The sequence below is a fragment of the Lepidochelys kempii genome, chromosome 6 (genome assembly GCF_965140285.1).
Source record: "Lepidochelys kempii isolate rLepKem1 chromosome 6, rLepKem1.hap1, whole genome shotgun sequence".
In the NCBI taxonomy this organism is placed as follows: Eukaryota; Metazoa; Chordata; order Testudines; family Cheloniidae; genus Lepidochelys; species Lepidochelys kempii.
The window spans coordinates 100,003,524-100,031,179 of record NC_136385.1 but is presented as its reverse complement, the minus strand read 5'-3'; the positions used below and the strand labels follow the sequence as shown (position 1 = coordinate 100,031,179).

The 27,656-nt window shown below is 41.5% G+C and overlaps 1 protein-coding gene across 5 annotated transcripts in view; it reads left to right on the top strand.

The window, feature by feature from the left end:
- GALC (galactosylceramidase) overlaps positions 1–27,656 on the top strand; it is a 120,622-nt gene that overhangs the window by 59,786 nt on the left and 33,180 nt on the right. For 2 of the 5 annotated variants that reach the window (XR_012159517.2, XR_012159513.2), the window contains 2 exons: positions 13,494–13,625; positions 18,405–20,299. The gene's annotated coding sequence lies outside the window, so the exon portion shown is untranslated. Of the gene's footprint in view, positions 1–13,493; positions 13,626–18,404; positions 20,300–27,656 lie in introns of those variants that run through there. The other 3 variants (XR_012159514.2, XR_012159515.2, XR_012159516.2) reach the window with 2 other exon arrangements.

Genomic DNA, 27,656 nt, shown 5'->3' with positions numbered 1-27,656 from the left:
TTTTTTTGTTGTAATATAGCAACTTTCATGTCTGTAATCACGTGACCAGAGAGATTGAAGTGTTCTCCGACTGGTTTATGAATGTTATAATTCTTGACATCTGATTTTTGTCCATTTACTCTTTTACGTAGAGACTGTCCAGTTTCACCAATGTACATGGCAGAGGGGCATTGCTGGCACATGATGGCATATATCACATTGGTGGATGTGCAGGTGAACGAGCCTCTGATAGCGTGGCTGATGCTCAAATAAATTGGTTAGTCTCTAAGGTGCCACAAGTACTCCTTTTCTTTTTGCGAATACAGACTAACACGGCTGTTACTCTGAAACCGTTCACAAGAATTTGTAACCCAACTATGATTTGCAGATTACATCTATTGCAGGTTAGTGAGGAGTGACTTTCTGCCATATGATGGCTTTTCAGTGGCCTATGTGAATGAAACATTTAGTTCCAGTCCAGGTCCTAAAAGGGTGTAAGTACCACAAAAATGGCCTCAACACAGTTATTGCTGCTCTTCAAGGTGGCTAAGGACATAATGCCTAGAAGCCTAATTTATCCTCGTACTTTTAGGTCTAATCCTCCAGGTCAGAGATAAGCTACGCGTGCCTGTGTGTGTGTGCACCTATTCACTTCCATTGCCTGGGTCTATTTGTTCTGTAGTTAAACAGGCTATTAATCTGTAGAGCTGTCAATCCAGCACCTTTCCTGAGCATGAATTAACACAGACACAGGACCTGCTTTGGAAAGAAAACAGTTACCACATTTAAAAAGGCTTGCAAGGGTTGGCAAGACATAACAAAATAGCCCCTTATTTACCAATGACTGGGATGCAAGCTTTTTTAAAGCTCCATATGATACATTTTGTTCATACTGAAAAGCATGATAGTATTACATTACAATTAATATCCTGACTTGCTAAGAGGAGAAAAATAAAATGACAAATGCTTATCTGGCACCATAACAAAGATGAGTTATCGCTGGTCAGTTTGAATACACTTTGTGTGTGGAGTTGGAAGCTTCAAAAATCATCTTGTACATATCCGTAATACAGACAAATACATTAATATCTGGCAAATTTTGCTTGCTGCTCAACATGCTCCTTCCATTTCTTAAGCTCTATATTATTCATGCTTTGGTGTCATCCTGATAGTAATGTTCTTGTTTGTAGAATCAATGTGTAAAAGGAGACCAGGAATAATTGCCCAGAGTAAATATTAAGATCCAAACTAAAATTTTTTAAGAGGACCTGAATGACTTTGAAGCCAGTGTATAAAACTTCCCCCTATTTGCCATTGTACACCCAAAAGCCAGGCTAAGCACCACTGTAGAAAGTGGAGGGAAAAACCAGCCCAAATGTTTAAAAATGAGTAGCTCTTATCCCCCCTTCATGCTCTCCCCAACTTTTTTAGTGTCTTAGATTGCATGACTAATTCACAGCTCCTCTGTGTGGATCCCTATTTTACAGGGTATAGGGAGTACACCCCCCCTCCCCCAGAAACCCATATGGTATAGGACTACAGTGAAGAGTTGTACAGTGAGTCATTGGCTTGGATTAGAACTAAGGCATGTGGGTTCTCAGAAGCCTGCTGCAAACACTGGACTGCTGTGACCCCAAGACCATCCCAATGCTAGAGGGAAAGGGGCTCACTGGAAACAGAGCGCTTCAGCTGGCCTGATAAGTAAATTGGGGTACGTTGAACTGATGTAATAATCTGTATCTAATCGGTGTCATGTAAGGTATCACTGGAAGACCAATAATACACTTATCACTAATTCTTGCATGGTGTATGTATGGTAACCACCCAAAGTATTGTACAAATGTGAAGGACATATGAGACTAAAATGTTTGAACCAGGCAAGTCTGGGGAGTAGGTAAACAGTTTTTTTCCATACAAAGGAAAGGCCAATGCCTCCACCCAGGTGCAATTGCAGGCAAATGGCCATTCATTGGCATACTGAAGGTTGCAGGGAAGAGATCAACTTGCATTGTAGAAAGCACCACTGGGGAAGAAACCAGCATGGAACCTTGTCCATCAGACTCCAAGGTACCATTCCTCACAGCAGGGGCACTAAACTTTGAGAAGGATGTATTTCAGAAGTTCACTGGACTATAAAGAGAGGGGCAAAGTACCCCAAATGATCTTTCATTTAAGATGACAAAAGAACTGAGCACTTTGGACTCTGTGGCAGAACCTGACCAAGGGGGCAATTAGCCATCTTGCTGGAAAGAGGTCTGGTAAGAATCTTACCTTGAACCAAGACTAATTTTCATAAGTCTTAATCATTAGAAAGCATTTCACACTTTTATTTCTAACTGTTTCTGAATCCCTTATACTTGAACTGACTTGAAACCTCTATTTGATTAAATAAACTTTTTACTTTTATTCTAAATCAACCCAGTACTGTGTAGGACTTGAAGTGATTATTAACTCCAGTTAAAGCAACTAAGCTGCTTTGCTTTGTCTCTTTAAAGGAGCAATGGACCTTATTACCCTGAATGTTCCAGGAAAGGGCTGGACATTTCAGGACAGATGATTTTGGGGAAATTCAGGACTGAGGGTGTGTTGGGGTCACTTAGCTAGTAGTAAGCAAAGCTGGTGGAGACCAGCTGTGGTGTAAAGAGCAAGCTGCTGGAGCCCTGTAGAACCAGGGCTGTTCAACACACAGCCCCTCAGTGCATGCTTGCATGCAAGTTGGGAGTGTCCAGAAAGGGAGTTACAACAACAATGCATTTTAAGACACTCAGGGTTATAGGACAAGTGGTGACATAACCTCTCTCTGGTCTGGGTTGAACCCCAAAATGTGACCACTTCAATCCTGGAAAGTCTTACTTTAACACGTTAGACTTTAGTGTAGAGCTGGTCAGGAATTTTTTGAAAAACAGTTTTTCCACTGGTAAAGGCAGATTATTCAAAACTGAAACTCCCCGCCCCCCCAAATATGTCAATTTCAACAAATTGTGCCCCCCCCCATAGGAAGAGTATTGAAATGTCAAAACATCTCATTTTGACTCTCTTGGAATGAAATGTTTTGATTTTTGGTTCAAAACAGTTTTAAATTTAGAACTTTTATTTTTTTAGTTTAGAAAATTAAACTAAAAGTAAAAAATTGAAAGTTTCAAAATGATCAATAAAAAACATTTTGATCGACCAGAACTGATTTATTTTGTTTGTTTGTTTGTTCGTTCAGGTTTTCTGTTTGTGGACATGTTTTGAAATTGACTTCCTATCCCAATTGGGTGGGAAAACCATCTCTCACCCAGCTCTCATCCAGCATTTCTATCTTGGCCGGTCTCTTCTATGCTGGGACAGTGGCAGGGCTAGGTGGGGAGGGAAAACACTTTATGTTCAATATCCCTCATATGCTGGAGTTGAGGTTTAAAGTACATCAACAGTTTTAAGATTCTCAAATGAAAGGCTTTGTGGCACATAGAGTCTGACTATAGAGTACATTATTATTATTTGAGTCAGTCTGAAAAGAGCATGCAACAGTGACAGACAGCAAATCCATTCTCTACTCTACTCTAATGTGATTGCTCTCATGGTGGGAGCAATAAATGGTGGGGTTCATAGAGCTGTAAAATAGTGAGATATAATTTGGGTTTTGTGCTGAGTCGAGGTGAATGCTAATACTTCAGTGTGAGATCTATAAAGCTGCACTGGGGCACACAATGGCAGTGGCTCAAACTGCCTATTTCCTATTCGGTCTGATATTGCTGGCTAATATCAACTTGATATTTTCTTTCATTCCTCCACTGATGCTTTGTCCTAAAATGCTTTTTGCCCATGGTCTATGGACTTCACTCCAGGGAAAAACGAATAGTAGAAGACAGATCATCCAATCCACCTCCCAGGCAATGCAGGATTATTCCCTGTAGTCCATTTTCAAGCGCCTTGCTTCATCTAGTTTTAAAAGTGCCATGTTGAGGGGGCTTCCACCTCTTTCCATCAGGGATTATTCTCCAGTTTAGTTTGTCTTGCTACTCGGAATGTTTTGCTAAAGTTCAGCCTACGTTCTCCCTATCTTAATTACTTCTCATTGCTTCTCATTATACACCTCTGTAACATACCAAACTATCTTCCATTTTGGTGTTTAGAACAGTGAGAGGTTAGGCTAGTGGAGAGAGTGCTGGGAGTTGGGGAGAGACCCGGGTTTTAGCTCCACACGGGGTCATAGGTCAGGAAAGGACCTTCTGGGTCATCAAGTCCAGTCCCCTACCATGGCAGGCAATTCCATCATATAATCTCATTCATAAATTTATCAAGCCCCATCTTAAAACTATTTAGGTTGTTTGCCCCATCTATTCTGATTGGGAGGCAGTTCTAGAACCTCACCTCTCTGATGGTTAGAAACCTAATTTACAGCCTAAATTTAGTTATGACTAGTTTATAACCATTTGTTCTTGTGCCCATACTGTCCTTTATCTTAAATAGCTATTCACCCTCCCCTGTATTTACCTCCCCTGATGTATTTATAGAGAGAAATCAAAGCCCTGCTCAGCCTTCTTTTTGCTAGACTAACCAAGCCAAGCTCTTTCAGTCTTCTCTCATAAAACAGGTGCTCCAGTCTCCTGATCATCCCAGTAGTAGTTCTTTGCACCTGTTCCAGGTTGAATTCATTTTTTCTTGAACATGGGTGACCAAAACTGTACAGTGTTCCAGATGGGGTCTCACCAATGCCTTGTGCAACGGCATGAATACTTCTCTCTCTCTAAATGAAATGCCCTGCCTGATACAACTGAGGATCAACCCACACACCCAGGTCTCTCTCCTCCTCTGTCACTTCCAACTGATGAGTCCCCAGCTTCTAGCAGAAGTTCTTGTTGTTAGTTCCTTAGTGCATGATGTGGCACTTTGTACTATTACATTTAATTCCCATTTCTATTACTCCTGTCCTCAAGCAAATCCAGGTCTTCCTGTGTAATACTTGGATCCTCCTCTGCATTGATGATACCTCCCAACTTTGTACTGTCAGCAAATTGCATTAGTATATTCCTACTTCTTGTGCCTAGGTCATTGGGTTCCAAGTCCAATAATTGAGGAACTCCACCAGTAACCTCCCTCCAGCCCAGTAGCTCTCTTTGCAGCACAACCTGTTATCTTCTCCACTGAAGCTTGTTCCTTACCAGCATTACAATTCCTTGCTCTGCCACTGACCTGCTGTGTTACCTTGGTCAAGTCACTTCATTTCACTTCTGAGCCTGTCTTGTCTATTTAGATTGTAAGTGTTGGGGCAATGGCCATTTCTATTATGCTTTTCTACAGTTCCTATCACACTGTGGCCCTGCTCTCTGTTGGTTTCAGTGTGTGCTACCATAATACAACTAATACTAATTTAAATGTTTGATTCCTTACCTCTTAGCCGAAGTTATGTGACTCTCTTAACCTTTCCTCAGAAATCACTTCTCCTAGGGCCTGATCATCTGTTACCCCACTCTCTTTCCTGATCAAACTAATTTTTACCTCCTACCATGTCATTCCCTCCATCTTGAGTAATGGAACCAAATGTTTTGGGGAATGAGATTGTGCATCTCCGCAGACAGAGACTCTCCCGTTAGTGTGAAAAACTGTCCACTTATTATCGCCTTGCCAGTGTGTCACATGCAGATCTGGCACGACAATGTTCTTGGGTTACATTATCTAGATGGAAGAGCAGGCTTCAAGCATCATGCTTCCCCATCCAACCCAGGTGAGATGGACTTTGTTGGCACAATGGATCAAATAACCTTTATTAATATGTAGCTGTTTTCTCACACCGAGGTCTAGGACCACAGTGAAGGATCTGTTCTCTCTCTGTCTGCTGGTACTTCAGTCACACTGAAACTTCATCAATTATTTCTGTAGTTCCATGGTATCTATGTTGCCATGAAGATGCAGATGGAATCATCTAATTACTCCCTGTTTATTGAAGAACTAGGATTATATTGGGTTTCTGCAGAAAAAGCACTCAAGAAAGCAGCTTTTAAAAAGAACCCTTCTAAAGAAACCTTTGTGACCACCCTTCTCCAAGAGGAAAATATGACTTCTGCTGGAGCCTCTGTTGAGGAGGGTACTTAACAATGTCCCTAATTAAGTGTGTAAATAGTCCAACTGAAGTGAATGTGCTTAAATTTAGGCACATGTTTAAGTACATTCTTGAAGCAGGGTCCAAATAACTAACAAAGAATAATGGCCTAAACATTTTAGAAACTACTGATAGAAAAGACTTAAGTCAGATCCAAATGCATAAGAAACCAAGGATAGCTCATCTAGTGGCCTATCTATCACAAACCATAGGAGATCATGCCTCATCCTCTGTGCTGTTGCACAACTTCTGCTGATCATCCTCTGTTGATTGTATGGCTGATTGCTTGAATCATAGAATATCAGGGTTGGAAGGGACCTCAGGAGGTCATCTAGTCTAGCCCCCTGCTCAAAGCAGGACCAACACCAACTAAATCATCCCAGCCAAGGCTTTGTCAAGCCAGGCCTTAAAAACCTCTGAGGATGGAGATTCCACCACCTTACTAGGTAACCCATTCCAGTACTTCACCACCCTCCTAGTGAAAAAGTTTTTCCTAATATCCAACCTAGACCTCCCCCACTGCAACTTGAGACCATTGCTCCTTGTTCCGTCATCTGTCATCACTGAGAACAGCCTAGCTCCATCCTCTTTGGAACCCCCTTTCAGGTAGTTGAAGGCTGCTATCAAATCCCTTCTCACTCTTCTCTTCTGAAGACTAACTAAGCCCAGTTCCCTCAGCCTCTCCTCATAAGTCATGTACCCCAGCCCCCTAATCATTTTTGTTGCCCTCTGTTGGACTCTCTCCAATTTGTCCACATCCTTTTTGTAATGGGGGGACCAAAACTGGATGAAATACTTCAGATGTGGCCTCGCCAGTGCCGAATAGAGGGGAATAATCACTTCCCTTGATCTGCTGGCAATGCTCCTACTATTGCAGCCCAATATGCCGTTAGCCTTCTTGGCAACAAGGGCACACTGTTGACTCTCATATCCAGCTTCTTGTCCACTAGAATCCTCAGATCCTTTTCTGCAGAACTGCTGCTTAGCCAATTGGTTCCCAGCCTGTAGCAGTGCATGGGATTCTTCCGTCCTAAGTGCAGGACTCTGCACTTGTCTTTGTTGAACCTCATCAGATTTCTTTTGGCCCAATCCTCCAATTTGTCTAGGTCACTCTTGACCCTATCCCTAGCCTCTAGCCTATCTACCTCTTTTCCCCAAGTTTAGTGTCATCCACGAACTTGCTGAGGGTGCTATCCATTCCATCATCCAGATCATTAATGAAGATGTTGAACAAAACCGGCCCCAGGACTGACCCCTGAGGCAATCTGCTTGGTACCGGCTGCCAACTAGACATTGAGCCGTTGATCACTACCTGTTGAGCCCAACGATCTAGCCAGCTTGACCACACTTTGGTTCATTATTTCATTATCACATATACTCAAGAGACCAAATAACCAATGTCTGTCAGGTTTATTAATATGGTATAGGAAAAAGGTTCTCTACAATACCAGTCTCCGAAGACCAATCCTTTGTGGCAACGTTACATTCACCTTAGGCAGAAGGTGTGCTCCCTGAATTTGCATCTCTAAAGCCATCCTTTTATACCCTACTTGTGTAGCAGTAAACGGTACTGTATGTCATTTGAAACTGGATTTAATTAATCCGCTTTCTACTTTGTTTCTGATACCTCTTTATTTTTTGTTCTGAACCCAGGCATTCCAGGTACTAAGGAGCATGAAGGTACCTGCTATATTTCTGTTGATAATTCCTTTCCTGTTGCCATGAAGAAATCATCATCTCTCTTGACAGACAGTTTTCCTAGTAACTCAAGCCAAGGTTTGCTTCAGCTAATGCAAGGTGTTATGGGATACTTAGCATAAGTGTACAGGATTATAACAAAAGTGTAGGCAAATATGGCCTATATAACTACTATAATAATGCTTAATAATATGTACACTTAAATGCTTAAAATATATATTGTGGGTAGTATTATCAGCATAATACATATATATTGCCCATTTACTCCAGCTGGTATGATAGGGACTGGTAAATCCTCTATTAACTGGGTTAGTCCCTTCTGCTCAGCCTAGATCATCCCTGACAGCATGTTGAATGCATGGGGCTGTTTAGTTTAAAATTTTTCCTGATGTCCTTTGGGTGACTGTTGTGACACTTTCAGGGGGTGCCTGGGGCACTATGCTACAACCTGCCCTTAGTATGAAGAAGTCTTGTCTATGCCTGTGTAGGTCAGCTCCACCAGCAATGGGGAACACAAGCACTCCCTTCTAGACTGCTGCAGGCCGCAGGCCCCAGCCCCTCCAGGTTAGTGATAGGCACTAACTCGTGAACTCTCCGAGCACCTTCCTGGAGTACCCAGCCCCTGTGTCACTGGATGCTTGCATTATTCACAGAAGCCATACTTTCCAGCTCACCAAGTACACTTCAGATTGCTGCCCTGCTTAACACACAGCACTTAGATATGTTTATAGTGAAAACAGGTCAATGTTTATTTAACAAAGTCTAGAGATTCAAGTGATAACAGGTAGAAGTATTGGAAACAAATGGTTACATATACAATAAAATCATAATAGGCATTCTAGAACCTAGCCTTAACGAGATACTTTCACTTGTTATAGAATAAGGCTAACCCACTGTCCTTCCAGAGTTTTACAGCCAGTGATCCTCTGTTCATAAGCCACATACTGTTAGCTTGCCTCCTCAGTGAAGGATCCAGGTATACTCTGCACCCCCAGATATGCCCCCCAAATCTACTCATTATACTCAGAAAGGCTCCTCTCCTGCTATTTTGTTCTTTCTGTAAATTTCCTCTCTTGAAGATTTTCCAATCTCTTGATGGCTTTTGGCTCAGTATGTAAACAGGCGTCCATTGTGAGAGAGACAGTACCCAATATATACAACCAGACAGACATAAGTCTATTACCTCTTCCTTGAAAGGAACTTATCCAAGACAAGTCACCCCCTGGTTATCTGCCTTAAGAACACAATTTTCAGTACAGACGCCTAATTCCTTAAATATTATCCGTATATACATTTCACACTGCTTATGATGATCAGAGGGGTGCTGGCTCTTGGTAGACACCTCACATGTCACTCTTCAGTTAATTATTATGTATATATTCAACACAGTGAATCCCTGTAAAATCCTATGCATGCCCTCTGCCAATTGGCACCAAGAATTCCCAGGTTCACAACTGTTCAGCTCAATAGATCTCAACACCAGGAAAATTTTCCTAATATTTATCCTAAATATACTCTTTATAATGCTTGCTACCATTCTAAAGAATTTTTCTCCGTCCATACAGTTTACATCTTCCAAACTACAAATATTTATAGAGGCTATTATATGCCCAAATAATTGTTTAGCCAAACTATAAATAGAGACTTTAATGTTTTTTTGTCTGTCTTTTAAAAGTCAATCCCTTAGAGCTAGTTTAGCTTCCCTCCACTTGTTAAGTTTAATAGTCACTTTTGGGGTTTTCCCTTACCACTGTACAGGTAGTGGGACTGAAAAGGTTTTCATTGTAATCCAGCTTTTGTAGTATAATTACAATTAAACTAGTGCATTGTGAAGAAGAGTCAGAGATCCCATGCATAAGAAAATGAGGGTAGCTCAGCTAGTGGGTTATTGATCATAAATCATAGGAGAACTCGGCTCATCACACAGACTATATATATGGTGGCTACAAGAACAAAATCCTGAGTGCTAGTTTTAAGATCATATTACATTTACTGTATGGGATAGAGATCTATTATACATGTCTCTTGCTTTTGTCTGTTCTCCAGAGAACATTGGGAATGACACTTTAAGTGTAAAAATAGATTCTGATCATTTTAATTCCTTTCCTTCATTCTCTTCCTCCACCCATTTAAAAAACAATTTCTGGATTTTGGGTCAGCCTTCCCAATATGATCAGGAGTGGGAGGTGTTAACAGTCTCCAACTTACTTTTTTCTTTCCTTTCAGGTTCCTGTTTATCATCTGTCCCTTTACCACCAAAATCTTTTGCAAGCAAATTGTTTGATGCAGCCTGGTACAGGAAAGGTGCTGCCTGGCTTTTATCATTTCAAAGACTGATTACTGCAATTCTCTGCCTGCCAGCTTCCCTGATGCCTTTGAAGGCTTCTGCTGGGGGTACTTAGCCATACTAGGTCATTTCAAAACAGAAACTGCTTTGCAGAAGTTTCTTTGGCTTTCATTTAAGTAACATGTTGATTAAAACATTGGTGGGTTGTGTGTGTGTGTGGGTGTTTGTCTTTTAGTCTTTAGCAGGTATTGATAGGCTATTTGGGTGTTATTCTTGACAATTTCCTCATTAGAAAATGGGTACAATAATACAGATGCTGTAGAGAGACAAACTTGTCTCGAGTGGCTCTGAAGGATGGCTTTCTCTTTTTCAAGGCACATGGACACAGTGCTCATGAGGGCCCGCTGCGGCCCATAGCTGCTGTAGAGTCACAAAGGGTCTCCCCACAGATGGCCTTGGCCTCTGGTGTGTCCCCCGGGAACCGCACAAATCCGTGAGAATCTGCCAGGATTCTCTAGGTCTGAAAAAAAGTATCTGGCCAGTATGCAAGCCCTAGATGGTCTGAGAGCAAAACCAAAGGCCCAGCCAATTCGCTCACATCTCTGGCCTCCTTTTAAAAATCACGTCACTGGAGTTAAGGAAAAAGGATCATTTATTGCTAAGTTACTGGTGCAAGTTCCACACTGGCATCCTATTCCCCCATGTAAAGCCTCTTAGCCCTAACTGAAAACGGATAAACAGCAATGCTATTCCAGTTCATTGAGTGTGACTGACACAATATTTGAAAAACACCACTCAGCCAGGGCAGTCAAGAGGGCTAGCACATACTTCAGGCTACAAGAAAACCTCATTAAAGCTAGCCTGAGCTGTACTCAGAAAAATCTATAGAGGTATCACAAAGATTGGTTTCCAAATGAAAAATAGAGGGTTGACAGGAACCTTACGACTTTTTATCTTTTGTGACAAGTTCTTGAAGGCAGAAAAACGTCTGTTTCACCCCAGAGCCACTAGATGGCAGTGTTACTATAACGAAGAAATATTTGGTGTTTTCAGTAGATTAAGAGCCAGCCTCTCTCAGCTGTGAAAATGTGGAACAGATACAGTTTTATTTGTGGGAAAAGTTGAGGTTGAAACTATGGAAGACTTCATGCACACAAAACCTGTTGCTGCTCACACAAGGAATATTCATTCACCTCTTACTAATTTTGTATCTGCTCTACACAGATTAAGCTAAACAAAGCAAGTGCTTCATAAAGCATCTGTTACCCACATGGGTTTGTCTGGTGCTAAGTAATTTAAAATAAAAAAACCCAAAGCCTCCAACTGTTGACAAAAGCAGGTAGGTGTAAGTTAGTTGTTGCGCAAGTCTTAAAAATCCACCCTCCCTTATCTTCCTATTAAGAAATGTATGATTATTATTTCTAGAGCACCATGCATTTGAATTTTGCTTTAGAGGAAGTTACAAAACATAGTCACTGCCCTGAAGAGATTGGCATTGTAGGGCTCTGATCCTGCAAAGGAATCCACTGGCCAGACCCTTACGGCTGCCGAAAGACCAATTTACTTTGATGTGACTTTGCAGGAGGGAGAGTCTGCACTTGCATATGCAGTTTTGGGATGGAGGCCTAGATTAGACAAAACAATGACCAAGGGCAGCAAGTAAGAGAAGGGCGAGTTTTACACAAAATAGGGTCATGAGTTTGCTAGTTCTCATAGTGTCCGCAGCTGGGTGGTTTTTTTTGTTTTTTTTTTTTTGAGAGGGAGGTTTCTCTGTGTTTAAATGTTATTTTAACATCTTTGGGACAAGGGCGAGGAGCGAAGTCAGACACAAAAGGGGTAGGGTTTGATTGCAGAGGAAGAGGTTACATGGTTTAACCTGTTCAAGGCACTTCCATATTCAAAGAGGTGGATCTAGACTAGGGGAGTGGCATCGCAGGAGAAAGCATGTATACAGGTATAGGGCGACAATGTAAAGAGACCCTGAAGAGAAGTGGAACTGGCAGAGTGTAGCATGGGTGAGAGGCAGGAGATGAGAGCTGGGAGGTCAACAGGGAAGATTCCTGAAGGCGAGGATAGGTTTGAAGAGGATGCAGGGCCAGCAAGAGGGCTCAGAAGACAGTCAGAATTACTTAGTCATAGAGGTCAGAGAGGCAGATGAGCTTCCTCTTCAAGTCCTGGGAAAGCAACTCTCTAATTCGTGTCAGGCTTCCAAAAGATTCCTTAGGTTACTGTCCAGCTCTTCACTTCTATAGTCATTACGGGTTAGCTTCCTTCGTTGCAAAGAGGACATCCTTCACTGTCCCTGACATGCCACCTGAATCGGGGTGGTTGGGAGGGGAGCTGGAAACTGGCTATGCCAGCTCAATTCTCTTGAGAATGTCTCCCATGTGAGGGGAATCCCCAGCTCAAGGGAGACAGCCAGTCTTTGCTCCCTATGCATTGATTGGCCGGCGCAAAGGGAGCCTAGCACGGCAGAACAGTGCAGGGAACAGGGTGATAGCCAAAGCAAAACACACAGTGGAATTTAGAACAATTATCTAAGAATCTGACATGAAAGGTCATTATTTTGCATTGTCCCCCAGAAGGATGATGTGAGAAACAGTTTTGATTTTTGTTGCGATTACAGCAGTACGTGTAGACAGAATTGGTGCTAGCCCATTAGACTCCCTCAGCAGGAATATTTCAGCCCCCCCCCCCCGCCCGCTTCCCTACACAATACTAAAACAGGCAAGTTCTTATAATAAAAAGTGAATGGGGGCCCCCTTGAGCTGCTCAGGGCCCTAAGCAACTGCTTAGTCTCCTGATCCCTAGCACCGGCTCTGCTTGTAGAATCTGACACACTTGGAGGGGAGTCATTCTTTTTCATAGGAGTATGGAGTGTCCTGTAAGCCTGATTTTCTGGAGAGGAAACTCATCCTTTTTAGGGGATCTGAAGGCTTTGGGGATCTGAAGGCTCATGGTTGGCTGTTCATGTGAGCTTTTACAGAGAAGAAGGTGTTGGGGGAAGAGGAGGAAGGTAACCTCTTCCAAGTGTGCCAAATCCCTCTGATGATGATGATGGTGATTTATTTGGATTACCATGGAGCCTAGGGGATTGATCTGCTTTGAAGAACTACAGACACTTGGTTTATAACCTCAATATTGCTCATTTATGTTTTGATGCATTTCCTTGTTGAAATCCCATTTAATTTTATTGGCCAGCTTTTATAGTTCCTTAGGTATCCTGTACTCTTTGGTCATGATCCTTTCCCCTATTGTTTTCCTTTGATTGAAGGTACGTGCTCTTCTGCCAATGTTTCAAATCTTCATTTGCATTTCTCTGCTCTTGTTCCTGGGACTAACTGGGTTCTACTGCATAAGGGCCAGAAACCAAAGTTTCCATTAAGCAGTGAGGTACTGAAATATGATCATTAAACTTTGATGGCCTTTTCCTTTTGCTTACAGTAATCTGAAGGCCAATTGCTTACCAAAAAAGCTTAGATAAGCGAAGAATACATGGTCCGGTGGAAGAGAGATCCCAAGGCAGCACAGGGCCTGTGGAGGACAGCAGTTATTTACAAGCATCTTTGGAGCCAGGTGAGTTATATAGGTCTGCCTCACTAAGCAAGATAACACCAGGATACTGAGCCTGATTACTGCACTGTTTGTGGAGTCAGCACAAGGAGGCAGCTTGGCAGCATGTTTGTGATGGTTTGAGATGCTCTGTGTGGGATTAATTAGTAAGGGAATTTACTTAAGAAAGAACTTTAGTTCCTGAGCGATAAGAAAGAGCCAGGGTGAGCTGCTGATCTAAATCAGTGGTTACCAGCAGCTGGGAGCTTGTAATTCTGGCTCCCATTCTGTAATGCTGAGTCCCCTTGTCTGGCCCCCCTGAACCACTGCTGGCTAGCACTTGGGCTGCTCCCCTGTACAGTATATAATATAAAGCTAATAGTAAGGAGTTCTAGTAACAGAGCCTTACTACAATCCTGATGCCTAAGAGATCCATACATTATACACACCAGAGAACACTCTTAGGACAAGGAAAATGCTGTACCAGACATATGACTTGAACCATGCTTTAAAACTAGACCGTGACATGCAGTGTTTGAGAATACAGTGTCATGAGCAATCCTGAATTCACAACAAGATGGATTAGATGAGCTTGTTGATTTCCAGAGGTAGCAAGGACCTGCTGCTCCCACTGACTGCAGTAAGCCCTGAACCTGCTTGGGAGGGCAGCTTCAGCACTTCTGGAAATCCCACACTGGGTATCTTCATATGTGCAAGTTTTCTGTTCATGTTCCATTAGTGTTCTGTGCCTGTGCAATACACTTTAGTGAAGGCAATATTGTTACTTGTGTTTGTCACTGAGTTCAATTTAAGGTGGTAAAACATCTGAAGAGCCAGACAATAGAACTGTGCCATCTTAACATGCCATTCATTGTTAGTCTCCGTTTTATGTGCAGGGCCTATTTGGAGTGTAACCGAGCAACCAGCCTGATACAGCAATGTGAATTGGTGGGCTTACGACAGGGAAAACTATCGCCTTGTTATCGGCAGTAGGACAACTGTGACTTGCTGGGGGAGGCAGGGTTGTCAGTGAACAGGACACCAGACTTGGAGTTAGGTGATGTGCAGTCTTCTGCCACTGACTTTGGTCAGACTTTTCTGTGTCTCAGGTTCTCCATCTGTAAAATGGGGTTAATGACACTACCCCACCTTTGCAAAGTACTTTGAAACCTATAGATAAAAAGTGCTGTGAGGCTGCTGAGTATTAGTACAAGGGTAAACATATGATTGTACCAGAGAATAGAAAATCATCTATCAAAGTGCTTTATATACCCCATGTCCTTGAAAACGTGTTGTCGTCTGAAGGCCTGGAGTTACTTGTATGAGAGAGAGTCAGTGTTACTCAATGGAATTCACTTTGCAGAACTGGAATGAAATGTCTGGGACTGTTATGGTAGTGCAGCGATTTTGAAGTAAAATGCCACAGCCCTTATGTGCTCAACAATGGCTCAAGCACAGCTCTTGGTGCTGGAAGACTGCTGCTGCTGCTAAGAGACAGAGAGTTGTGGCCAAGACATCAGAGAAATCCAGCTGTTTTGCAAAGAGCCATAGGAGCATTTCACTTTCATCTGGACAGCACCCCAGAACGGGTTGAAAGGACCCCCTTTTCACATTTTATCTGATGGGCACCACACCCCACCTTTAGAGCTAGAGCAAAGCTAGCCAGACAATGGAATTTCCCGCCAGTGGAAAATTTCTGTTTTGAGGGAATTTTTTCATCTTAAATTGGGACACAAAGTACAAAGATGATGATAAAAATGGAGGGAAAATTCTGAAAAACTGACATTGTGGGAAAACCGAAATGGAGATGGTTAGCTTGCTCCTGGAGGCCAGACTCCCTAGGTAGCCAGCTCCCTGTGTGTGTGTGTGAAGCAGCATGGGGAACAGCTGCACAGGGAGTTGGGAACCAGCTCAGCTCCTTGAGCAGCTATGTCTGTGTGCCAAAGTCCCAGGGAGCTGGAGGCCTGGACAGCTGCCTCCCTATGCTATCAGGCTCCCCTGGGAGATGTTTACCTGGGAAGCCCTCAGGGGCAGCTCCCTGCAGCCTGGGGAGGCATCTGCCCAGGTTGCTGGCAAAGCCCAAGCGGGAAAGGAGGCAGGCTGGCTAGGGTACCTGCCTGGTTTCCATCATAAGTTTCAATTTTGTTGAATTAGCATTTTCTGATGGACAAGTGTTGGGTCAAGAAGCTTTTCCTCTAGCTGTCATCTAGAACTCTTTTAAAACTGCATTGAAGTTACAGCATCTTCTGGATTCAACTCCGGTGCCCATGTGGTATTGGTGGCAAACGGTGGGTGATGAAGTGTGTTGGGTTTGAATGGGTGAATGGCACAGAGATGAGTCAGAGCCATGAAATTAGGATACAAAGTTACCCAAAGTTTGAGGTCATTTGGAGTCAGGGTTTTGGTTTAACTCAGTAGGAAAAGATGGGCCCAGTTGCAAAATTTGGATCCAAGAATTCAGTCCAGACTTATCTCTAGAAAGGAATGGACCAGAATTAGACTCATCTTGTGAAGCTAATTTATTTTCCAAAATAATAGTCCCAGAAAACAGCTTATCCCTCTTGTTACCTAACTCATGTTGCTCAGACTCTCTATGTACATAACTGGATCTAGTACTGCCTTTCTATCTGATCTAATCTAAGGGTGAAATCCTTGCCTCACTGTGACTTCACTGGGAATTTTGCCATTGACTTAACTGGGGCTAGGATGTCACCTGAGGTATTTATCTTTTACTCAGCACCATAGTATGTGATCATCTTCCAAAATTACACCAATCCTTATGAACGATCTAGAAGCAGGCCTCTCTTTCCAGTCACAGTGAGAATTATAGGAAGCTTCATTCACTCTTCTTGTCCTTCTCTCCTCCATTGTCAGAGCAGGCAGAGATAATGCTCATTAGTGTAACAGGAATGCTATGGCAGTGCGGTGAGTCTTGCCTATTGCATTGTGGTCATTTTTGGCTCTCATGGGAGGAAGTTCTGAACTCATTTACTCCTTTGTTAATAACAGGCATTTGTTAAACACCATCTTTTGTCCCACAGCAAATTAACTAAATAAAACACCATGGTGTATTCAAACATGGCCTTTAATATACTTTATTAAAAACAATAAATCAAGTGCTATGAAGGCCATTATTGAACTGGCTTTTATTGAGTTCTTCCATTGTCTTTGCCATCCTCCTTTAACCTGTCCCCCCAACTCCTTTTGCATTTATGACTTTGAAACTCAGTATATCACACAGACCCGCATGGCACTTTCATCTAACGCCACATTTTCAGCGGGGGAGGGTTGTATCACTGAGAAACATATGATCATTTTATGAGCCTATTGTTTTATGGAATTGCGCTCACTGCCTTTATTATTCTGCCTCCCTTTCTCTCAAAATCTGGTTATAATTATAAATAGCTTTTTTTAAGAGCACTAGTGGGAAGACTGAATACCGGTCACACTTGTTTCTCTTAAAATGCCTCAGTCTACCTATTGAAAAATATTATTAGATGAAAAGGTAGGTAGCCCTGTTGAAAACAAAACCAAACAGCATTTTCTTATTCCTAAACCTGCCTTACACTGATGCTGGTATAGTTCAATGGACAAGGGAAAAAACGCAACGTATTGACAGCAAAAAAACCTTTCTCACCTTCACACACCCAGCCCTGAATTCCATAGAAACTTTGCAAACTCTGGAAACCAAACACAATTTATAGCTCATCCTGATAGATGAGGTTTAACTGATGGGCTGTCTACATTATAAATTGATTTAGATCTCTGGATGGGAGACCGGTGCCTGTATATCTCCAGCATTAAAATCTTGTCAATATCCATCCCTATCTTCTCACTTTCAGTTTCTTATACCCTCTTTGGATCTTGGATTATAGGTATAAGAAGTCTTTTTTTTCCTAACTATGCCAGTCAGACACTGTTTAAAATTCCAGAGGCCTATCTTTCATATACCATGAGCCTCTGGGAAGTCAATAAATGTCAAAGAAATGTCAGATTATTTATGTATTTATTAGGTCTATGGTGCATTTCTGAGGAGGCCGTGTGGCATTTGGTCATCACATTCTTCGAAGACATAACACAGAGTAACAGCGCTGTAAATACATCAAATGAATTTCAACATTAGCCACAGTACAATAAATCTGGATTGCACTTAAGATATCAGAGTGTTGAAGAAGTCACTTCCCTTTCAGGTGTTTTCCTTTGCCAAACAGTTCTTTCAGCTCTGTACTTTTTAAAAGTGTATATAAGCACCTGTTTAGAGCAAGCAGAAGCCAGACTGGTTTGGGAATTAGCCTATTCATTTCATGGGATCCTTTTTATCTGAATTGCTTCCAACTCCTCCAAACTTGTTGGTACCATATGTGAAGTAAGGACCATCATAAAGAAGACTTAGTGCTTTGATGTCAATAGAATAATGAAGGGCCTCCAGATAAAAGATTTATGGCTCTTCATTCCAGGATTGCCTAGGCTGTTTGTGAAGGATTTCTCCCCTCACCTTCCACAGTGGTTTCCAAGTAGAGCAAAGTCACCACAGATTTTGCCCAGCCCTGGGCAGTTTTGGCATTATAGGGCTATATTTAACTTGTCTGAAATGGAGCTGATTCTTATACCCTTATAAAAAATGGAATCTGCAGTCACTGGAAAAGAAAGAACGATGCGCGTGGGCCATGTTTTAAAATTCTGCTAGCTGAATGTGGCTCACGGATTGCCCTTGAGTTGTCCGTTGAATAGATGTATAATGCCTTTCCTGTGTCAGTGGTGTATGATATGAAATCTTCATAAAAATAATTTCCATTTACATAGTTCCTTTCATCCTGGAGTACCTCCAAATGCTGTACAAACTGCTGTATACAATAAATACCTTTGTTTTGATGACTAACTAATCAAAACAAGAAAGAACCAAGCTGTGCTGAGCTCTCAGAACAAAATGGCACATAGAGAGACTACTCTGAAATTTAAAGATGTGGTGCACAGGAAACAAAATGCTCACAGTGGCGTAACTACTGTACATCCACCCTATAAACTCTGGGGACAAGAGAGAGAGAGACAATTGACAGAAACGTAAGTATTGGTAGAATGAATTCTGACCAAGGATACCTTTGATTATACTGTTATTTTTAATTAAATGGAGCCATGTGATCTTTAATATCCACGCAGAGTGACCTTGCTTTTTAATTCTCATCTGAAAGACCTGCGTTCAGTATTCTCCCTGGAACTCAATGCATCTACTGTAGAGGGATGAAAACTTGGGTTGATGTCTGGATTCATGCTGATGGATTCATTGGATCTGGACATTTCAAATGTGCTGGACTTAGACTTCTAAGCCAACTGCTCTTGAATGTAGCATTTGCTGCAACATGATGGTTAAACTGGGGCAAATTATTAATATTTAATGAATTTCAGTTTGTGAGTAATCTGCCAATAGATATTGTTTTTTATGAGTTTGTCCACATGATCACTTTATGTGAACATCTTTCAGACTATGGTTATTTGCAAATGATTCTCTTTGACTGTTTCATTTGTAGTGTGTATTGGCCACCAATTTGCTTTGCAATTTGCAAGGAGCATTGCTTCTGCTCCTTGATTAGATGACCAAAACATTTATAGCCTGAAGGAAGGAAATGAAAGTAATTGCAAGATGATCACAAACATTTCTGGGCATGTATCTAGTGCAAACATTCTCATGCTTTCCACAAACGTTCCTGTGAACAAACAAATCACTAATGAATGCTTATGGAAAGTGAATAAAAAGGGATACTATAATGGAAGTGAATTGGTGATTCTCCATTCAAATGAATGTTCACAAATCCTTTATTGTTACTCTGTATTATTTTTAGGTGTTAGATGCCTTACTGGGTAGATAGGAAGACAAGTTCCTTGCCTGGAAGAGTTTAAACTCTAATCTGCGACATAACATAAGTGAGTAACACAACAAACTGCAAACAAAGGACGCCATGAGGCAGGAAAAAGGTTACAGGAATCAGATCTCAGTTATTCAGGTTAGGTATGTTCACAGCTTGATGATTTAATCATTTAATACAGACACACACACGTGTGTGTGTGTGTGTGTGTGAATAGTCTTATTGCCTTTTACAGTACAAATTTAGCTCTACCCTTGGTGAAATCTAAGATGTTTAAATTATTCCAAGAGATCTACAGTGGAGTTTGTTACTCTGGTCAGTGAATAATAATAGTATATCCAGGCTGCCAAGACTATGGTGCCATTTTACAGAAGATGAAGGTGATTAATAAATAAGCTACTCTGGAGTGTTAGTTTCTGGATAGACAAGAATGTAATCAATTGGGAAAGAAGTTTTACTGAAAGAGTCTTTATTATGCTGTTTGTAAATTTATTATGCACTACACTGCAACATTTGTGTCAGCATATTGTTAGAACCCTGCAAATCTGCGGATATCTGCTTTATATCTGCAGACCATTTTTGCTGTGCAGATATAAATTTTGTATCCGTGCAAGGCTCTACATATTGTACCATTTTCTGGACCATATAATAATATTGCATTTTACTTCTATAGAGCTTTTCATCTGAGGAACTCCTCAAAGAACTATACCAGTATTGATTACTTATCACAATGCCTCTGGGAGGCAAAAAGAAATATTCTCATCTGCAGGGGACATTCAATATATCGCATAGTATAAGTGAAGTGAATTGATATGCTCAAGGTCGCACTGAAAGTCCTTGGCAGAGCTGGGCAAAGAGAGGAAGCTTGGATTTGTGTTTAAGGGACTGGAAAGAGGCATGTCCACATGGAAATGTAGTGCACGGCCAGCTACGTAGGGTGTAAATCTGTAATGCTAACCTGCTGTGCGTTTTCACCATGTGGACGGGCTACTGGTGCATTAAAAGTTCCGTAGCACACGTTGCAAATTTGTAGTGTGCAGTAGCAGGATGGCAATGTTCACCTGGCCAGCTAGTGTGTGGCAGGCTAACTGGGGTGGTGGCTGTGCCCCAAGTCAGGCATAGAGGCACGAGTTTAATAATACTATGTAAGGCCCCATAAATCCTAAGGATGGCCCTGATAATAGCAGCTGCTATAGTGGGAAAGGGACCCGTGCTCCCTCTACATGACACAGGAGGATTGGGCCTGTTGAGCCCCAGAGTGGATTCCCCTTTACTGACCCTTTGTGGCCTGCCTTTCCCATGCAGAGGACCCATAGCAGTTTGGTTGTCTAAGCTTTCTGTGGCTGCTTGACATGGGTGGGGGTGGGGATGAAAAGGCCAGAAGAGACCATTATGAGCATCTAGTTTGACCTCCTGGGTAACACAGGCCAGCGAACTCCCCCAGAATCATTTATAGAACGTAGCTTTTAGAAAAACATCCAATCGTGATTAAAAGTTCTCCTTGATGGAGAATCCTGCACTCTCACTGTTAACAATTTATGCTTTATTTCTTGTTTGAATTTGTCTAGCATCAACTTCCAGCCATTGGATCAGGTTATATCATTCTCTGCTAGATTGAAGAGCCCATTAGTGCATATTTCTTCCCCCAAGTTGATACTTAGACTGTGATCAAGTAACTCCTTAACCTTCTCTTTGTTAAGCTAAGTAGATTGAGCTCTCTGCTTCTATCACTAGAAGACAGGCTTTCTAATCCTTTAATTATTCTTATGGCTTTTTGGAGCCCTCTCCAATTTTTCAACCTCTTTCTTGTATTGTGGACCCCACAACTGGACACAGTATTCCAGCAACGCTCACACTAGTACCAAACACTGAAGTAAAATAACTTCTGTATTCCTAATAGAGATTCCCCTGTTTATGCATCCCCGGATTGTGCTGGTCTTTTTGGCCACAGTGTCACATTGGGAGCTCATGTTCAGCTGATTATCCCCCACGACTCCCAAATCTTTTTCAGAGACACTACTTCCCAAAATAGAGCCCCATATCCTGTAAGTATGGTCTACATTTTTTTTCCCCCTAGATGTATACTTTTACATTAGCTATTTTAAAACACATATTGTTTGCTTGTACTCAGTTAACCAAGCCATCCAGGTTGCTCTGTAATAGTGACCTGTCTCATCATTATTTACCACTTGACCAATTTTTGTATCGTCTGCAAACTTTATCAGTGATGGATTTGTTTTCTTTCAGGTCATAAGCTCAGGGCTAAGAACAGATCCCTGTGAGACCCTGCTGGAAACACACCCACCCACTTGATATTCCCTTTTACAATTACATTTTGAGACCTACCAGTTAGATTTCTTTTAATCCATTTAATGTATGCCAAGTTAATATTATATTATTCTAGTTTTTTAATCAAACTACTGTGTAGTTCCAAGTCAAAGTATGTTGTATCAACACTATTACCTTTATCAACCAAACTTGTCATCTCATCAAAAAAAAGTTAGTTGATAATATTTATTTTCCATAAACTCATATTAATTATATCACCCTTTTTAAATTCTTTACTAATCGATTCCCTTATCAGTTGCTCTATTATCTTGTCTGAAATTGATGTAACACTGACAGGCCTATAATTACCCAGATCACCCCATTTACCCTTTTAAAATGTTGGCACAACATTAGTTTTCTTCCAGTGTTCTGGAAATTCTCTATTGTTGCAAGACTTATTGAAAATCAACATTGATGGGCCAGTGAGCTCCTCAGCCAGCTCTTTTAAAACTCTTGTATGCAAGTTATCTGGACCTGCTGATTTTAAAAATGTCTAACTTTACTAGTTGCTGTTTAATGTCTTCCTGAGATTCTAGTGAAATGGAAAGCGTGCTATCATCATATGATGAGACTGCATAATCTATTTTTTTCTAATACAGAACAGAAATATTTATTCAACACTTCTGTCTTTTCTGCATTATTATTAATAATTCTACCATTTCTACCTGGTAATGGACAAATACCATTGTCAGGATTATTTTTGTTCCTAATATACTTAAAAACACCTTATTTTCCTTAATGCTGCTGGCCATAGATTTTGCCTTGTGTCCCTTTGCTTCCCTTATCAGTTTTCTACATGTCCTAGCTTGCCATTTATATTCATTACTATCAACTTCCCCTTTCTTCCATTTGTTATAGATGCATTTTTTATTTTGTATAGCTGCCTTCACTTCCCCTCTGAACCAGGTTGGTTATTTAATGCATATGTCCTCCTTCCTTGATCGTGGCTTTTTGGGCATCTTGTAAAGTGTTCTTAAACAACTTCCAATTATCATTCACAATTTTCTGATTAAATTCTTCTTCCCAGCTGATTTGGCTTATAATTTTTTTTAGCTTTGTGAAACTGGCCCTTTGAAATCATCAAGTATATACATTACTGGTTTGGACTTTATTCTGTTTGAACATTAGAAATGTGATCAAGTCACGGAGACTTTCACTTAAGCCACCATTAATTGTTAGATCTGTGATCAGTTCCTCTTTATCTGTCAAGACTAGATCGAATATTGAATTCTCCTGTGTTGGTTGCAACACTTTTTGAGTTAGGAAATTGTCATCTCTAATGTTTAGAAATTGCAAGGACATTTTAGTACTGACAGCATATGTCTCTCAAATTGAAGTCCTCCATGATCTCGCGGCTTTTTCCTATACATTATAGATAGATGCATAAGGAGCTGATCATCCTGTTCCTTAATGTGATTTGGTGGTCCATAGCAGACACCAACTAATACCCCATCTTGTGCTTTATCTGGTGGGACATTGATCCATAAGCATTGAAGATCATTTTCTTCTGAGTTATCAGTGAATCAGAAATAGGTAATGCCATTTTTGACATACAGTGTGCATCGACTTCAGAAGCCTATCCAGCCTTAGAGTGACATCTTGTATCTTGGCTCAGTGAAGACAGCAGATCATCCTGTTGTCCTCTTGTTCCTTGCAGAATGTTCTTTGGATTCTTCTGAATCCCCAACAAAGATCACCTGTCTTTCTTGGATGGCTGGAGAACTCTTTGTGGACAAGTTTGCTTTTCTTACAGGTTGGGCTGAGCTGTCATCCACAGGTGTAGATTTCTCCATTCCCTTGGCCCAGCTGGGTCTTGATAGACCTTATGAAAGAATCGCAGGCATGTTATCTTCATGCTTAGTACCACTACTCTTTGAAATTCACAATGTAGTGTGGGTGAACTAGTGTTTATCCATCAGTGCAATGAGTAGTAGCTGGTCCTAGGGACTTGGCATAGTTCTAATTTAAATCTCTTCTTTTCATACAGTGCAGAACTCTATCTCAACAGAGGGGGAAAATGCCTCTGTGAGATTGCTGGTGTAGTCGGCAAAACAAGGAGCTTGAACTTAGCCTTGAGGATGGAACACCTACACTGATGGGAAACCAGTCAGGCGATGCACTGCCTTTCAATTACTTTACAGCTGAGGCTCTGAACTGCCACATTTGCTATGTCATTATTCTTTCAGCTATCTGCCTGAGAGGCTTGTGAAAAGTTTAATCGGAAGTTGCTGTCGCTGCCTGAAAGTCCCACTGGTTCAACCTAAGGAGGGTCCTCTGCCTGGCTCTGTACCCAGCAATGTCCCGTCCTCACTTGTTAGTTCTGCATCTATTAAAAAAGCTCTTACTACTAACATTCATTGGCCAAATCCTTATGAAGAGAAATGTCACGTCCTACCCACTCTCCTGCTGACTATCAAAACCCCTGTTTGACTTCTCCAGTTGATTCCTACTAAGCAGTTCAGGTCATCCTGTTATAGTAGCCCACTCCCTGTCTAAACATTCCGGTAATCTGAGTTCATTATCTTTATTCAGTCTTTCTTTGCAAAATGAGTACATAGGAGTTTGCATTTATTCCTGATCCTGCACACTAGCTTTATTGATCTAACAGTGACTTTCTTTGCCTTGTGCTTAGTACTCCACTTAGTTAATCCCCATCGCTCTTTCAGTTCTTTCCTTCACTGCAGTCCTCCCTGAACTGAGGGAGTGTTGTCTAATAACAGCAAGAGACAGGGTGTCAAGAGTTCTTGGGCTCTATTAGCTTGGGCACTAACTCACTCTGTGACCTTGAGTGCTTCCCTTAACCGCTCAGTGTCTCCGTTTCCCCATTTATAAAATGGGTCTAATATTTCCTAACCTCAAAAAGGGGTTTTGGAAACTTAATTCATTCCTGATTCAGCTCCTTAGATGAAAGGATATTATTGTTAAATGCCTTTAAAAGTTGATCCCAGAGCTTCCTCACAACAAAAACAAGCATGAATTTTTTTGTATTTCACCAATTTTAGTAACAACACCCCAGTTAAAATATTTCTTGCTATACAGTACATATGTATTGTCTCCAATTCATTTAAAAATTGCCATTCCTTCTCATAGTGGAAATGCTATTTCTTTGTGTTGCTATTTTACCTATTGAGTGTGTTGTAGATTAACTGATAGATTTCCCTTAGCCTTTAAGAGTTGCCTTCTCCTGCTTGCCAGATAGTAACTGGTTGAATTCAAACTCTCCCTTAAATGTCAGGCAAACAGATCTAAACCTTGCACTGCTGCCTTCATGCATGACCTGCTGCCTTTTCCATTCTCCTCTTTATCTAATTCCCAGGCAATAACACTGAAATGTTCAGGGCTGTTGAACGTGGCTGGTTGTGAACTTTATTTCTCAGTGCATCTTTGGCATGCCTTGTGTACAATCGCCTGGCAGGCCAATTGATCATTTTGCTCCTGTGATTTCTGTCTCAGCTGGGACTGCCACTGTGCCTCAGTTGGTGGCCCTTTGTCACATATGTCATGTGACAATGCAGTGTGTTTGAGTTCATTCTGGAAGGATCGCTTGGGCCTTTTTCTTCATGACTGTTCTCTGAGATGAGCTGGTTTGAACCAGTTGTGGGAGCAGCTATCTGGAGGTGAGAGTAATAATCAAGCTCGCTGGCAGCACATTAGCAATTTAACAGTAATAAAGACTTTCCTATTCATCCACCTTGGAGTGTCTGACTCTGATTTAGCTGTCTCTGGTGGAGTGGCCAACAGGAGAGATTATCATGGAAAGCTTTCACCTTTCCACTCTGCCTTGCCCGCTCAACCCTGCCTCTTGGTTAGAGATCAAACTGGCTCCTTTAGTTCTATAGTAAATATGTTTTGTTAGATGACTGATCCCTGGATGGAGTCAGCTGATCCTGAAATAAGCAACCAATAGAATGAAATCTAATAAAGGAACCAGAGCTTGTTTAGTGTTTAATAGAGTTATGTAGGCACATCAAAGGAAGGGCTCGGTGAACTGATTTGAACAAAGCAAGACCTGCCCTGAGCATTGATCCAGAATTTCCATCAGACCTGAACTAATTATTTCCAAGCTTTGTAATAATTTGATTAACTTTTCCCCATTACTTTCATTTCTGTGCTGCGTCTTCACTCCCGGGTCCTGGCTGGCAGGGGAAGCATCAAACTGTTGCAAAGTAAGCTCGTTCTCATGGCATTGTCAGCCTGTGCAGAATAGGGTGACCAGATAGCAAATGTGAAAAATCGGGGTGGGGGTTAATTGGCACTTATATAAGAAAAAGCCCCAAATATTGGGACTGTCCCTATAAAATTGGGACATCTGGTGACCCTAGTGCAGAAACAGCAACTATTGGAAACTTCCCAACAAATCCTGTTCTTGTGAGATTTTCAGTCCCATTTGGCAGATGCAAAGGGTTCTATACATAAAATTCAGTAGTGCTTAGAGGGGACAGTGAGTATCTATGCCCCATATATGCAAGGCACTGTACAAGCACAAAGGAAAACAATGATCTCTGACTGAGGAACTCACCAGAACTTGAGCTTTGACCGTCAGTAGTTTAATTTAAGGCTGGCTTAATCCGTTTCTGTGTTGCATTCGCTACACCAGAGAGGATTGAGAACTACCATACAATTCATTGCCTCTGCAGAACCTCATTTGGGGCTGGATGGTGCATTTTATGCACTGGTCTGAATAAAAGATGGTGTGTAGCTGTGTTGGCCCAGGAGGGAAGCATTCCATCTCACTGAGACACATTCCTCCTGAGACACCCCAGCAGGGTTGGGGCCAAGGACTGTGGTGCACCCCTTTTCCACAGGGCAGCTCCCTCCTTGTGTGTGGCCAGCCATCATCACTGGTGACTGCATCAGAGGTACAGCCAGGGCTCTGCAAAGTATTTGACCATTCCCTACCCGCTTGCTCCCTGGAGGAGCATCTGACATTCAGACCCTGTGCTCTCGATGCAAATCTGAGTAGCCCTAGTACAGTTCCCCCAGAGAGGGAAATCTTTACTCCCCAGCATGCCCATGTTAAAAAGAGTCAGTAGCCTTAGTGGTTCATTGTCCATTCATGCACCAGACTTCCTGCTTCTAATCAGCAGAACGTTTCCTCCTAGCCAGTCCCTTTCTGGACACATGGAATGCAGGTGGTTCTTTTCAGAACTGTCTGCTTGATTGTGTTATAGATGTTCTTCAATCAAATGTGTATTTTTAGCCTGGCTATATTTGGTTTGTGCTTTTATGTTGTTCAGAGGTATTTTCAAACTCTGAGCCAGTACTCCTCTGAGCTCATGGGGAGCCAGACGTGCTGTACCAAAGAGCCATAATTACCAGCTGCAAAGCTCAATTGTGGGGGGAAAAATACCCATCATGTTTCACCTCTGCTCCACCTAATTTGCTTGGTCTACTGCAGCCTGTATTATTTTTCGAAGTAAAAGGAAACAATTTGTTTGCTGACAATATGCTGATTTAAATATACCTTTAGGTATAGATTTTCCATAAACCAAGAAACAAACCTGATATATCTGTTTGGTGTTTAATGCTGAAATTTACTAGTTCTCCATATCCTTTGAAGATACAAGCACAGTCTTAATTGTTCCATTTTTATTCTCACTGAAAACACAGTAAATCTTAATGGTTGTGCTTCAAACATTAAGAGGGAATGTAGTAGCTGTAGGAAAAAATATTCAAAACACATTAAATTAGCAACTGTGTAATAATGTTTTCATGCTGTTCATCAGAATTTATATTGACTTTGAAAGAGTAATTGTCCCAAAGAATTCTTAAAGAGGCTGTCCAGATGGAATCGTTTCTCCACCCCAAGATATTGCCATAATATGTTTTCTCCAGCTCCTTCTACCCTTCTGAGATTTTCAGAACT